At 35.8% G+C, this 16,217-nt stretch overlaps 1 protein-coding gene across 2 annotated transcripts in view; it reads left to right on the top strand.

Moving 5' to 3' along the window:
- The first annotated feature begins 165 nt into the window (after nt 1–165).
- Nucleotides 166–16,217, top strand: part of MAP3K2 (mitogen-activated protein kinase kinase kinase 2) — a 55,506-nt gene continuing 39,454 nt past the window's right edge. The window contains exon 1 of one of the 2 annotated variants that reach the window (XM_026852758.1): nt 166–202. The gene's annotated coding sequence lies outside the window, so the exon portion shown is untranslated. The remainder of the gene's footprint in view (nt 203–16,217) is intronic. The other variant, XM_026852757.1, reaches the window with a different exon arrangement.

Here is a 16,217-nt window from a genome sequence, read left to right on the forward strand (position 1 = left end):
GGCTCTGGGAAAGGCCGGGCGGGGGGCGGCCCTCGCCGCTCAGATGCTTGTGTGCTTCGGGGGGCGGGTTCCTCAGCGCGCCTTGGAGGGGCCGCCGGTGTGCGGGCGCTTGGGGCATCCGAGAGGTGCCCGGCCGAGGCGGGGGGGAGCAGGAACCGCGCTGCGCGGAGCTGCCGGGAGCACCGTCCCTGTGCAGATGGCGGTACGCGGCGGGGTAGTTCTTTGAGGTGCTGGGGCGGGGGGACGGCTACGTGTTAGTTATTTACGTTACAACTGCAGACTCTGGAGAATTTTACGAGCTCTACAAACATTTATGTGTCACAGTAAACCTTCCTGTGATTGCATACGGATGCCGTAGTCTCTTGTCTTTGAATTGCTCTGCAGTGATAGCAGAGTGCTGTGAATTGGGTATGTAGGTCAGATTCTGCGAGATATTTCCGTCGGGAGGAAAAGTGAACGTTGAATAATTTTTTTCTCTTATTGCTTTTGAGGTGCATTGCAGCACCCACGAGGTTGGTGATTTTTTTTTTTTTTTTTTTTTTTTTTGGGCTTCCTTTCTTGCTTTGTAAATCTGGTTTTAGTTTTTGGTTGTGAAATTACTGAAGACTAAAGCATTAAATAAGCTGAGCTCTTATAAGCTATATTGTACCATGAAGTGTCCTCTAAGAGGGTAATAAAAAGCAATAGAAGCCTGCCTTGAAATAAGGGGGATTTCTAGTTCACGCAGAAAATGTTTCTCAGCTGTAACAGTTCTTTAAACAATGCAGCACGTTGCAGGGTGTAAGAGGCCTTCAGAAATGTGTTGCTATGTATATGGCAAAGACGTAGTATTTGCAGAGTGAATGTCTACATCCTTCTCTGCACAACATCGCGGATTCTCTCATGGCATTGCACTTATTAGGAGAATACCCTACAAAGCGTCCTTTCCGATGGAATTCTCTTACGGTTAGTTTAAAGGGAATGGGCAGTGATGAATTAGTATGTGCACTACAGTGAAAAGCCTTAGAAGAATTTTCTTGGTTGTTTGGTGTTTTTTCCTACCCTATGGGTGAATCCTTCACTGTCATTTGAAAATAACAAATACTGTATGAGGAAATTTTACTTTCATGTATGCCTTAGCTTACAGTGGCTTTTTTAATAACTGCTTTCCTCAGAAATATATTTAAAAATGAGAACTTGTTATAATTCCTGTTTTCTTTACTCTTTGTGTTCTGTCATGATTGCCACTGAAATGTATTGAACCCGAATATTGATTCAGATAATGAGGTGTATATAATTGGTTTAATTTTTTTTCCTCCAAGGTTTTATTCTATTTTGATAAAGCGAAATAGCAAAGTAATGTTTGTCAAATTGACTCATTGCTGGAGAAAAATCTGTACAGTTTGTCTTGATGCCAGCATCTTGATGTCAGTTTTTGTCAGTAGTTACCTGACACTAATGGAAGACTATGGTGAAGAAAACAGATGTTTCTGAATTGCTTGTTGTAGCTTGCTGAGATTTCTAAACAGTCAGAGGAAACTTTTTTCTCAGATAGCTGTGGTGTTTGGTAATCTTGAGAGCTTTTATAGAATATGTGAGTAGTCAGATACCTGCGACAGGTAGAATTTATTAACGTAGTGTAATAAGAGCATTATCTTGTTTTTTTGTTTTTTGTTTTTTGTTTTTTTTTAATTTAAATATGGTAGGGAAGCTTTTTGCTTTACATTGATAAAGCTAGGTAATTTATAGTAAAAGTAATCTTTCAAATTTGGTCCTTTCAGGGGTTCTTTGCTGTCATTCTTAGGAAGGCTAGTCAATATGCAGACCTGTGGAATTTAAAGCTAATTGAGGCTAAATGCTGAAGACTTAATGTTTTATTATAAAGTTTTCTTCTAGAGAGATCAAGAAAGTAAGTCATGCTGTAAATTTAATTCACATTTATAGTTTTTACTTTTTTTTTAATGAATTCCTAAAATACAGTGCTAATGTTTAGGTACAAATCAGAATTACTCTTTTTTAAAACGTGGACATTATTAATAAGTATTTATGGAGAACTTCTTGAAAAAAGCTTTGCATATTAGTAATCTTAAGTTTCATTTTTTGTCTTTCATCTATATTAGCTTTACTGCAGGCTGACTTTTTACATCAACAAACTAAGTCAAAAGTCATGGATTAACTTGTAATTTATTTTTGTGACAGATTGTTCAGTGGCTCTCTAACTGACCATTCTCTGAACTGAAAATGTTTTCTTATAAAATGTGACTTGAGAATGATAATAGAGTGATTTCCATCATTGATTCCTCCTCTCCCACCAAACAAAGAGCCAGAGGTGTTCTGATCTATTGTGAGGTACACATTTGATTTGGAGTAACGAACGTATTTTCTAATACTTTCCTTTTAGATCTTTGCTGTTAACATTATCCTCTGTTTAGACTGCTATTTGTAGAAAAATGAATGATGAAAATGTGACCGATTAATGTAATTAAGTACATCCTGTTACTTTTGCAGAACTTGCTTTCATACATATGACAAGCTAATGTAAATAGGCATATCGACTAGTGACCTTACCTACATTTATCTAATTAGCAAGCAATTAAATTTGCTGTTCTGAAAACTTAATTTCTAAACTTAAGCTTTTAAAATTCTGAAATAGAACTGACACTGGTAAATTTATAAAGTAAAAAATTTAAAAAAATCAGTGGATTCTGTTAAGCACAATAATTTTTCTGTGGGAGAGAAGATCTTAATTTAATATTTAAATATTCTGGTATTTTGTAATACTAAGAAATAGGTCAAAATAGATCATGCCTGCTATAATTGCACATGTTTTGCAAAATAACATTGTAAATATGTAATTGGGCAGTGGGAATATGTTCAGAATGCCACGGGTTAGTTGTGATTCTCACTTCTGGATCTTGGCATGAGATCTTGATTTAGTAATATAGTAATAATGAGAAATGCTGTTTAAGGCTCTGTGTTAACCTAATTTCTTAGACTAAGCATGCTTGTTTACAGATTGTTCTGAGATGGTTTTAATCTATTCACCTTAAGTGTATTTTCTGAGAAGCTGCAGGAGGTTTGGTAACAATAAGTGAAGGAAAGATGGAGTTCTGTGTTAGGATATTGCACTGATTTCTATCTGTGGGAACCACTGCTCTAGAGACACTTGACCCACAAATACACATGTGGCATAGTTTAGAGCCCAGCTTAATGAGGTCATTTGAAGTTGGACTTACTTGAGCAAGGCCAAAACAAAGATATCTTGAGGAAAAAAAACTGAGAATAAGTACACTAACAGTCTGACAACAGCAATTTAATAAAATTAAAATGTTTCAAATGTTTATTTTGCAAATACTGTGATTCTGAAGCTCTGATAAACTGATAAACAGTTCTTATTTGGATAAATGAAGAAATGATGGATGTGTACTAAGGGAAGGGATTTCATGAGGTCAGTCCTTATTCTGAGGCAGAAGCAAATACACTGAAATCATGTCTGACAGGCATCTGTCTGATCTTTCCTTAAAAAACTCAGAGGAGGGGAATACCTCACCTCTTCACTGGTCTATTTATAGCTAGTACATAACTATCATTATAGTTAGGAGGATTTTCTTAATATTTAACTTAAGTCTCTGTCTTGGTGCTAGTTAAGCCAGTTAGTTCTTGTCCAACTATTACTCATGCAGTAAGATGATTTCTGTACTCTTTGCACCAGCTGTTTGCATATGTAAAGACTGTTCCTCTGTCTCCTTTGATTTCAGACTTCTCTTTACTAAACTGTGCAAACAGGCCTTTTCTTCACAGGTCATGTTTTCTTAGGATTTTTGTTGCTAACTCTCACTGGGCTCTGTGTGATTGGCCTGTATCTTTTTCAAAGTTCCCCAGATACAGTCTTATAGCAACAGAGTAATTAACTTACTCTATAAGTTGCAGCAGAAGTAACATGACAGCCTTATTAAAATGTCATTCTAGGGTGTATGCGCACAGGTAGGTTGGTTTTTGGTTTGGTTTTGTTTGTGGGTTGTTTGGGTTTGGTTTTTTTTTCCAACAACATCATGTTCTTGGCTCCTACATTTGTGAACACAGAAGCTTGTATTGGTGTTTAAATTGGATATCTCTTTCTTCATATATGTGAATCTGAGTTATCTTTACAATGAGTAGAACCTTATACTGTATTGAATTCAATCCTTTTCAGGTTAGTTTTCTTATATTAAGCTTTTCTAGACTGAACAGGATTGCTGTTCACTAAGTTATTCTGCAGGAAAGTATGCAATTTCCGCTATTCCACATCTATTTCCCAGCACATACAATCCCTGTGGCTTTTGAATGTAAGCTTGCTTTACAAGAGGAAACTTGATTGAGAACAAGTTCAGCTAGGGTTAGATGCAGCTTCTATTAGCAAAAATGCATTTTTAACAGTCTATTTTATACATGCGCTGTCTTTGAAGTAAGTTGTATTACTAAGGTAACTTCTGTCAGTGTAACTATACCTGAACAAGCCTTTTGCCATTTTGATATGTCACACAGTCCAATGACATAGTAGAAGAAATTTTTATACTATAGGCGTGCTTTATTGGAAAAATTGCAGAGCCAGCTACAAAACAGATGTGTTCAACATGTTCCCTGGCTTTACTCCATTTTATCTGACTTATGTAAATTATTTTATCCATAATTTTTGAGGCTAGATCACAGATGGGACAAATTGTGTGATTCAGCAGTGCTGCTCTCACAAAAAACAAAACAGACACCAATAATGATTATTAGAGAAGACCTTTAGTTTCTTGCAGGAAAAACTATTCAAGTAGTCAGTGTTGAGTACCTCTTACTTATCCTGAAAACTATTTAAAAATAATTTACACAAGAGAGTTTTATAAATGCCAACAGTTTGCATGTCATGTTACCAAAATGGTAACAATGGGAACTATAGTCTCACCTTTGAACAGAGATTTGAAAACTGGAAAACATCTGGATCAAGCTGTTGTTTAAATTGAAAAAAAAGAACAAAACACAAAAGAGAACTAAGCGACTGACACTAGCAGTAATTAAACTTCTAACTAAAATCTAAAGAAAATAAGATGTTCTATTGAAGAACATGAGAATTGTCACCCTAAATATTTTTTGAATCTAACTGCTGAAAACTGATTGGTAAAGCTCAACCTGTATTTAACTGTTGTTCTGTCACACTGACTCTGTATTTTTCAGTGCCATAATTATTGTAACTCCAGCACGAGGCTTTTTTTTTTTTTTTAATTGGAATGGCAAACCCCAGATCTTCAAGCACTGTTTTGTTTTTCCATAAAGGCTTGATGATAACTGAATAGATAGAAAGTAGTAGTTATAAAAGCATTTCTTGCACTGCTGGTACTAGTAAATGCAGTAACTTCAGGCAGGGATGAGGTAGATAGTGTAATGAATGACTACTTAAGCTGTTGCAGCAAGTTCCTTTAGAGAACATCTATTAAAGCTCTGTGGCTGTGATATTTGCACTATCATGAATACCAAATGAGACTTTCAAATGAAAATTTAAATGTTAATGGTGAAGTGGCTGACAAGTTTTAGGTAAAATCATAATCCATAATGAAATCAAACAAAAGATAACCCAGTATTCTTCCTCCAATGGTGAGCATGAATGAATGCTTATGAAAGACTGAGAACATGGCAACCATGTATAATACTTTGTTTGAATATTCTTTCAATCCTTAACTGTTTTCAGTAAAAGATTTTTCTAAATCTGTGGGTTTTTTATAGCTAGTAACCTTTGGATTTTTATTCTGAAGCTTGGCCAGTCTTTTTTCTGCATGCAGCTAAATGTCTGGCATCCAAATATCCTTTGGTAAGAAATTCTACAGCTATGCTATTTGTTGTGTTAAAATCTACCTTCTTTTTCTTTTCAACTTAGCTTGTACTGGTTTCCTTTGGTGGCACATTTCTTTTGGAAGAGAGCAAACAATCCATCTCTTGTCTGATGTAACAATCCATATATCTGATCCTCATATGATTTTGTAGCCCTTTATTGCTTTTTTCCTGCACCTAATGTTTCTGAAACCAGAGAGTCCTAACTTGCCTGTTTATTTTCCCCTCTAGAACCCATTCTGTGCCTTTGATCTTACCTTTTGCTTTTCTCTGAAACTGCTGTATTCTGCTACATACTTTTCTGGAGTCGAAGGCCCCAGGACTGCTAGTGATATTCAAGATGAGCAAACAGTGGTCTGTTTTTGACTGATTTTTTTTCATAATAATTCCTAATATTGGCTTTCATTTCTGAGTGGGCTGGCAGTATTCAGTGCAAAGCCCACTGATCTGTTATGTGTAAAGTTATAACCATTCTCTCCCTCCACCCCCCCAACTTGTATTGCTTTCATTCACCTGCGCTGGCTAACATCTGCTTTATTGTTCAGTGCCCTAGTCTGATGAAGACTGCTTCATCTACTGTAGTTAGTCTTTTCCTTGCTCTCCTAAGTAACATAATATTGATAGGCATGGTAGTGTCGGAAAACTTTTCACTTTACACCTGTTTCTTGGATAATTTAGAATATGTTGAACAACACAGACTCTTGTGGGGCCTCACTGGTAGGTACCCTCCTTCCTTGTGAGAACACCACCTGTGTCTATCCTACATTGTCCATATTTGAACCAATTTATTCATGCAAGGGTCTGCTCTCCTATGCTGTGAATGCAAGAAAGACTTTGGCGAGACTTCCAGCACTGGAAATCCAAGTAGGCCATGAGAGTGACTGAGTTCAGCTCTTTATACACAGGCACCAAGAGGTTTGAAAGTGAGGATCTCTTGGAACAGCCGTATCTATTCTTCCCTGCTTTATCATAATTATCCATATGTCCATTATTTCTAGTTTATTTGTTATAGGTCACACTTAACTGTTTGTCATTCCCTGGAAATACACATGCTATTTCTTAAAAGATCTTTTGAAAAGGTCTGAATCTGTGCAGTGGCCAAGAGGGGAGGTTCTAGCATGGGTTCTTGCTCCCTTCTTTGTGTTGGTATTGGTGCTGTATAAGTGTGAGATCAGTTAGATAAGCTGATGGTTAATTAAAACATAAATCTTTTCAGCAGGATCATCTGTTTGCTCTGGATCTCCTGCTTGTCACTGAGGATCAGCTGCTGAGCAGCAGTTACTATAGACAAGCAAGACTACTCGATAGAAATGCAACCTTGGCAATGGAACTGTAGCCTTAAAGATGATGATTAGATGTGGGCATGTACATAGTAATCCTTCCTCTGGAACCTTTGAGTCTGTAGCTAGTTTACCTTATTAGCTGTATTTATGGGGGTTCTTAAGTTTTTATCACTTGAGGGGAAAAGTATAATTATGTAGCATCATAGATGTCATTGTAATGATTTGATAACAACTGTTAAAGGAGTGTACTATGGGAGATGCAAGAAGGAAACCTTACGAGTATACATTGTCTTCGTGTCCTTGCATTTGATTCTTGAGTGTTTTGAGGAAGCTACGTTTTTATTGTTACGTTTTAGTTTAAATGGTATGAGGAACCGAGTTGATTGTTGTTCCTTTTCTGGTTCACAGGATGCAAAAGGCTGTTGCCAATGCATAAAGTGAAAAAGAGTTTGTGTACTTGATAGTTTAGCAGTATCTTAATGTGTTGGCCTGTGTGGGTCATCCAGTATAAAAACAGTGCTTACTGAATATGGATAAAAACTTCCAAGTTTGTCCATTTGGACCCGGTGCCCACAAAAATTATTCACAATCATATGCCTGTGATAAAAAAATCTGTACAGTTCAGAATGTGGGAGATCTGAGTTCACCCATACGTGCAGCACACTGGCTAAATTTATTGCTTCTTGTTGTTGATCATTTTAATCTTGAGTTGGAAATTGATTCAGGTGTGTTTTTTCTATGCTGTGTGGAAATTTGTATGGCTTGTGAATGTCTTACTACTGAAATATTCCATGTTAGTGTATGATGAGCTTCTTTTGTATTTTATGTTCTTATTATTGATTATAGAAATAATGGAAGAAATGCCTAACTGAATGTACAGAGTTAATTTGTGTTATGATTGGGAGAGAGCACATGGGTATTGAATACTGAAGAGTAAGCCAGGAAAGGCATTTTGGGCAGAAGTTTCAGGTGGTGGTATGCTAATGAGTTGGGAAAACTTGATAACAAGGTAGGAAGAACATAAGAAAAAACATAGTTATATTACCATACTCAGGATTCCCTTATTGTAGTGCAAGAGGAACTGTGCTTTGAGGAAATAGTAAGATAGTATGTAATGAAGGCTGTTCACTGAGGAGGATTCATCCTTGATTTGTTGCAAAATTTGGAAGATGTATAGCAAATGAGACTAAGATGTCTTCACAGTGAAGACACAAAAATGCCTCCAGAGAATTAGATTTTTGTCCTTGCTGTGTCACAGCAGGATGCCAGACGGATCATGTTAATCAGAAAGATTCACATGTATTGTTGTGTTCAGGTTTTTTTGGTACTTGATTTGAAATGATAATGGTGTGATTTGCACCTGTGATTAAAATTCACAACTGCTGCCACTATGAAGTCAGCGAGTTCTTTGAATGGAAGGTGCTGTCAAATGTGGTGGTCATACTGAAGAAAAACAAAGTTTCTTGGGTTTAGCACCTGAAGATAGATATTAAAACTACCCATAGAAATGGGGAATGGGTTTATTTCTCTGGTTTATTTTTCAAAATAGTTGTCTTTCAACCCATCATGGTCACAGAACTGGAAGATGAACTGGAAAGTATAGAACTAGTTCCTGGAGTTTAAAGATGTGCTTTCTTCTGTATGTTCTCAGAAGCAGAATCTGACTGATGATTTATATGTAATTACTCTTGTACATTAACTGAAATGTTCCACTTGTTTGCAATACTCAATTTCTGCTGGAAGCCTGCTTTTTTCTCATGTACTTTATTTTTGCTTAAAGAATAATAGTCATACATTATAAGTGGTTTGTGATAGGTTTACTTTTCTAGTGAATCGTTACTCTTAAAATTCATTTATTTGTCACTGGTTGTAGCACTGTCTTCCATTCTTAGCATTGTGAAGATTGTAGGAATCACCAATATCAGTTTGCTTACTGCTGTACAATTCATTCTTTGGCTTAACTGGTGATCTTTAATTCTGTCACAGGGAAGAGATACCTGGTATTCTTTTAGGGTATATGCTGTGAACTGTCTGTGATACAAAAATAAAAAAGTTTTCCTCTTTTTAGGATCTTGTATCATTTATAGTGGGGAATGGTTTTCATTGTAACACCTTTAGCCCTTCATAAATATTTTGACTTCCTAGTCATAAATTTGGAGTAAAACTAACATCGATGTCACTCATAACAGCTTCAGCAGACGGACCTCCAAATGACAGCAGCAGGTGCTGAGCCAAGAGTACCACTGAGATTTTTCAGAGGAGAAACAGAAGTACCTATATTTGATTATGACACTTGCTGTAGTGGCTCTTTCACTGGATTGTGTCGATTAACTTCATACACCTGTTTTCTTTGAGAAGCCTTTTATGGGGCTACTCAGTGTCAGGTAAGATAGTAAATTAGGAAAAAGTTACACTACAGAAGTCTTTTACTTTGTATTTGTGGGTGCTATAATGTTACCTCAATATACATAGTAAGCCTTAAACATTTTTATGACCTGAATAGCATGAATCAGTTTCTGTAGCATATAGCTTAGTTAATGGTAAGGAATTTGATCTTGTGAGTATTGTGATGTTCTGAGACTTTCCACCATGGTGGTGGTGATAAATTTCCAAGACGCCAGAGTGATTTGGAGGCAGTGATGCAGTTATTTGTAGCCTGTGTCTCTTACTTTTTAACATACTTTTGTGAGAAAGTCTGGTCCCGGATAAGAGTAAAGGCGTACAAGCAGTCGAGCCAGTATGTTCTGTTGCAAAATTGGTGACACTAAAATATTTTGCAAGGCGTCACTGTGGCATCTCTCTGCAAGTTTCAGCTGTTGTGACCCTTCCTCAATTTAAAATTTTTATTTTCTCATAATAGTTTGGGGGTTTTTTCTTGGAATCATGAACAGGTCTTAAAGCATTGTGACTTTCAAGGCAGATTTGCTTGATGTATCAGCAAACTCATTCTTCAGTTAGGTCGAGAAATGAGCTGTCAGAGTGCTTTGGCTGCTGCTGAGGCAATAACAGATACAGGAAATAGAGAAGTTCTATAAAACTTGAATTAGGTGAAGAAAGATCTTGTTGAGGAAAGTAGATGCTTTTCTGTTTGAGACCAATTACAGTCTTATCTTTTTTGTGTACTTGAAGTGGAGTGGGCCTATGAAGGGTTAGCCAATAGAGGCTCTTAATACCAATTGGAAAGAAGAGGTTCATTCAAAGCAGGAAACTTGCATTTAAGTGCCTTGAAACTCTCTAAATATGCTTATCTCTCCCTATCAACTGTAAAGGAAGTGTAGGGAGATTAGCTTTCCTAGACTACAGTTACTCTTTGTGAATATTGCTGTAAGTGTTAAGATATTTATCTCAAAAGCATAATTTTGCTATAAACTCATCTTGAACTAAATTATCTGCTACTTTGCATTTTTATGAGAACAATCCTTAAAAACTGTGCCCTTGCATTCTCAAACTTTCCAGCACATTTTAACTTTTTCAAGTCAAGATCAGTGTTCATCAAGCTGATAAATGTTATATGACTGTGTCATATTACAGTTTATAGAACAGCAGGAACTAAAGATTTGATCTGAGTAGCATCAAGTATTATTTTTGTCACTCGGTATGTTGGATCCTTCATTCTGAAATCTGTCTCTCAAAGTACTTTGAGAGATGAGCTGCATTTATGGTGCTAGAACTGACAGCACTGCTTTTCATGCTTTATCCTTCCTGTAACTGGGAGGGCACCATCCATAATTAGAAGGTTTATTTTATGCAAGTCTGGCTGGTTTTTTGTTGTTGTTTTGTTGTTGGTTGTTTTTTTTTTTGTTGTGGTTTTTTTTTTTTTTTAAATTGAACTCTGGAAGGAGTACAGCTAGTAACCATTCTTTTCAGAAAATAAACAAATACTATATTCATGTCTGTAGCTGTACAGATGAGGTAAGTCTGCCTGCTCTTGTGTGCTAAATTAGATATAAATATACTTTATTTGCTTGCCAGGAAGATTTAAAAAGTCTTCAGTTTAAGAAATGCCAAGTCTGCATGTTGTAGAGGTACCTGATACATCTCTAATAGCAATAAAGGTACTGATGCTTCAGCCATCCCACACTTGCTGTCTACAGTCTTTCTGATATTCTGCACTGAACAGTGTATCTGTAGGTTGTGTACAGAAGCAAGATGGCTTCTGCATACACTGCATTTTTATACACACAAGGATTGCATTATCCCATTTTAATTTTGTATTGCATCTATGTTAGATAATTATACATTGTGATTTAATAATGCTCCTGAATTGTCTCTTAAGGCTGTCCAATCTTGCAGCTGCAACTTTTTTCAATTTCCTAAATGATTGTCTTTATGTCAAAATGCGTTCAATGCAAAACCATTATTGAATAAACATAATAAACCAGATTATTTAGACTTACATTAAATACAACTTCTAATTATGGGTGGTGCACTCCTGGTTGCAGGGAGGGTAAAAGTTCAAAAAGCAGTCCTGTTAGTTGTACCACCATAAATGCAACTAATCTCTTAATGTTTACTATGTTTTAATATTTTAATATTAAATGAGGGGAATCATAATAAATTATTATATGTATTTAAAATATTTAACTGTATTTGTATATTTTGTTGGACTGTGACTGTTTCTAAACATGATTCAGGTCATTCTCTTAAGCTGTAGTTTGTATATCTCATTGTGCCTACCTGGTCATTGCCAGTCTGTAGGGGGGTGCACTAGGTATCAAGTTCATTGATAATTTCTGCTAAATAGTCATATGGATCTCAAAATATTTTGTTTTAATCCATCAACTGAGTTTCTTGTTAGTTAATTGAGACTTTAAAGCAAATAATTAAAATGTCATGTAGTATTTAGTCAAATATGTTGGAAAAATCTAAGTAGGGCAATTGCTGTAGTTCTGTTAACTAATCTGTAATAATTTCAAGAAGCTATATTTTGCTTGGCAGTAATAATAATCCTTGAAATCAAGTCATTGACTATGTTTTTGCTTTTCATTCCGTGGTAGAAACTGAGCTAATTATGACATTATTTTACTCTCAATTGATTTGGAGATAAATAAATGGCAGCTCTTTGACCCTTTCTTTTATTCTTCTCAGTTATTTATACAATATTTACAGTCCACTAGAATGTTTTGGTTTTTTTCCAGGTATTTTCAAATATTTGCAAGAATGGTCTGGAAAACTGAACCACTAATCTTGTGAAGAGTCTTAGACTATTACAATTCCTCGGATCTTTAATTTAAAATGCTTGTTTTGGAGTATATTACAAATAGTGCATTTTATCTATTTGTTCTTGTGTATGGTGAAATTTCTATTCCAGTAACGCTGTGCTGTGGTTTGGATACATCCTCTTGATTTTTTTCAAAACCAGAACAAAAAATGGATGCTGGTCATTTCTTCCTGTTTTTTTGTCACCACTTGCTATTTCACCATCTAAATTCAGTAAAACACATGTATCTGAAGGGGTTTTTTTCCCTTCATATATTTTTTTGAAAAATGAAAAGGTCCATTAACTTTGAGTTGGGTGGTATTGTTTTATGAAGCCCATTATGCCAATAGAGGTAGTTGGCTCATGATACTATGCATTTAAGGTTGCTTGGTCTCTGAACGGTAGGTTAAAATAGCTTGGAGTTTTGAATAAACTGGTTTAATTACAAGAGAGTGAGAAATGTAGGGCAAAGTTTAGAAGCGTAGTGGCTAAGTTACATACAATCAGAACAAGACTCAAAATATTTTGAAAAATAAACCCAAATACTTCTGCAGGAAATAGGGCAGAAATGCTCTTTCTGCAAAGGAATATTTGATGTGTTCATGTTTGTTAGTCTATCAAACTGTCATTCTAGTGGTAGAAGGTTTTAGTTCAGCTGTTCAGGATAGAATTGTTGAATGAAGCTAACTGTGGAAAAAGCAAGCAGTAACAGGAAAAATAGAGGGAAATACAGTTTCTGTCTGTTGCCAAGTCCTGGTCAAGTAGGCAGTCCTGAATTACTGCTATGGTTGTGAGAGATGCTGCTCTAGTCTGTGTGTCTTCTCCTTGCTCTGGGGCATCAGCTGGCAGAGCTTGATTGGTTCTGTTGATTTGCACAGCAAAGCCTTTCCTAGCACAGCAGAACTAAGTGGACCCTCTCAGTGTATCCTGTCCAGTGGAGTTAATTTCACTATTGTGATAAATTAAAGGGGGAAGAAAGTGCTTCAGAAGGGGGCACATGAGAGAAAGAACTAAGGAGGAGAATATTACTGCTCTGTGGCTAATGTCCTTACTGGCATGCTATTCCTTGGCAAGATCCCTCCATGCCATCTGTCAGACTTTAAGATTCCGTGAAGTGTGCAAAGAAGGCTAGAACCAAATGTTTTAAAGTTTTGGGGTTTTTTTCTCTAAGAAACTTCTATCCATTAATTCCCCTCCAATATGTTTTCATTTTTAAAGATCCCACTGTACTGTGACAGGAAGAATATTTCTGTTATTTTATTCACCAGTTAAAAATTTCAGATGTTCCTGATTTGACCCACTGAGTCTTATTTTTGTTTTGTTTTCCAAATGTTACCTTATCAATGTGTTATTGGCTTTTGATTTGGACTGACTGAATCCTTCTCTCTTTTTTTACTTTCCCTGAGAACACCTTTTCTTATGAATTATTACAATATGTGAAAGACCTGAATTTTTCTGAAACTGAACCAACATCTGATATGTTATTGTTAGGCTCCAATTATTAACAGACCTTTTTGTTACCTGCTTAAATTTTTTTCTAGTTACTGCTCTTTCCTTCTCTTTTTCTTTTTTTCCGTCTTCTATGATTTTGTGTTGCTGCTACTTTCATATTCCTTGAAAAGGATGGCTTTTTGCACAGTGTTCATTTGTCTGTATGTCCATATAAAATCCTCTTTACACTTGTTTCTATGGAGTTACCTTCTTTTAGGTATCCGCTAATGTCTTGTAACAACACTGAATTTTCTTCTCTGCTTGCCACACTATGGAAGTTCCTGTCATTTCTGCCCACAATTGCTTTGAGCTATGAAAAATTCTTCTATAGAAGTTCAGATTTAGGTATTACATTTTGCTGTCTTGTTCACAGACACTATTTTTATTTGATTTTTAAATAAAACCCCATGATGAGCAGTGCTGCACATTATTTTAGTTAAAGGTTAAATAGGCATATTTGACTAGGTGTTCACTTGAGGTTTTGTCAGCCTTGGTTACTGTGATTTATAAGAGATTGGTTGTGTGAGACCCAGCAATTGATTGATTAAAAGTAACATTTTGGGGATAAAACCATTTTGTCTGGCTCAGTCTTCTTGCTATGAAAAATAAATTTTTACAGTTTTACTTTATATTCTGATTATCCATTCTACAGTCTGAAAAATTACTTGTGAATGCTTACTCTTCATGTTTACCTGGCTCTTTGTATCATCTATTTTTTTTAATAGACAAGGATGTCTCTGGATAGTAATGCTAACAAATTGTGATTTCTTGTAATTTTGGTTTAACTTGGTTATGCCTAATATACTGTAATGTCCAATTTAATCTTTACCTGTGTTTGGAACAATTATAGTGTGTCTGTCGTCTTTTGAGTTCACACTGTGTCATCTTGCTTTGGTGCAACAATTGGGAAACTCCATTCTTGAACTGATTTATTTTAGTGAAAATTTGTAGGGAATTGATATCCTTGAGATTTCTGCCACACTACTGGGATAGATTTGGACTCCAGAGGTGTAGGGCAACTTTCTGTGTAGGAAAAGGTTACTGTTTAAGTCTGAATTTCTTACAAAATCAGGTGAGGGTAGATTACTTGCTTCACTGTATTTTTTTTTCTTGATTTTTAACATAAGAACTTAGGTTCTTAAGTGCTTATATACTACCTTTACTGTTCTCATATAATTAGTTTATGGCTCTCACTGTAGCCATAGCTAATTTTACTGTTTAAAATTGTACTTGTTATGAAGTTGAATGCTATAGAAACTATTTCATTTCTGCACACTATATATCTCTATATTCCACAGATCTAAAATGCCCTTTCTAGCTCACTTAATAAATATTCACCTCATATAGCATCTGCTTGCTTTCTTCCTCTACTGTGTGAGAGTAAAGCTTTTTTTTTTTTTTTTTCTAGGCTACAAGTTTTTGAATGTGACCAAATTAGTCATGAGAGACAATGTAATATATATGCCGGTGTTTGTGTACTTTTCTGTCTCGGTAACCAAGAGGCAGCCTATCCCTCTTGTATTTATTACAGGAGAAGCTTCTGCATATGGACAGTATGCAGAGTATTTGAACAGCTAGATTATTGTCTGCATGATTTATTTGCCCTCAGGCTTTGTTTAATTTGCCATGATAAAGCTAAAAACAGTTTCCAAGAATCACCTGGACATTTTATTCCTTCAGCAGCTTTCTCAGATTCTGAAAAGACTTCTAGGCCTTGTGGAAGGTGGCTGATGGGAAGCAAATCATGAATATGAATCAGCATCTCTCCACCCTTATATCCAAAATGCTGTTGCTAGGATCTTCTTCTTCGTTTGCTACTCTTATCACATCATCACCTTTTTGAAATTCACTCTCTGTTATCCTTTCTTTAATTACATTCAAATTCAAGCTGCTTGTGTCTCTCTGCAAGACCTTGATATAATCTTATTCTACCTTTGCATCTGCTCATGTGTTTTGCTGCCTTTGCTTCTGAATCTGAGTTCCAGTTTTCTCTGTTTCACTTCATTTTCATCCTAGATTGTCATCCACTCTGTGTATGTGGGGGGGGTTGCTAATGCTACTTTGTAACCGTGGATTAGGGTATGTTTTTTTCCCTTTCTACTAAATGTATATTTTTTGGTTTAAAAAAAAAAAAGTTGATTTCTGTCAGCTTGTTTTTATTCTCTCCCCACCACCACCCTGTTGTTATGGTCCATTGTAGAAATGAGCAGTTAAAACCAGAAGTGTGTTCTCAATTCATGAAGATGAAGTCTTTGTAAAGTTTCGTCTGGGTCCCCTGTTTATTTGAAATTTTAATGTTGTTAGCTTATTTTTAAATGACACTAAAAGCTAATAGAAAGATTGTTAAGATGTTTAGTTGATGATTAATTATACTTTATATTTGAACAGAAATAATTTTGGTTAAAAGAGATGAT

This window comes from Athene cunicularia (assembly GCF_003259725.1).
Source record: "Athene cunicularia isolate RWA chromosome 7 unlocalized genomic scaffold, athCun1 chr7_part1, whole genome shotgun sequence".
In the NCBI taxonomy this organism is placed as follows: Eukaryota; Metazoa; Chordata; class Aves; order Strigiformes; family Strigidae; genus Athene; species Athene cunicularia.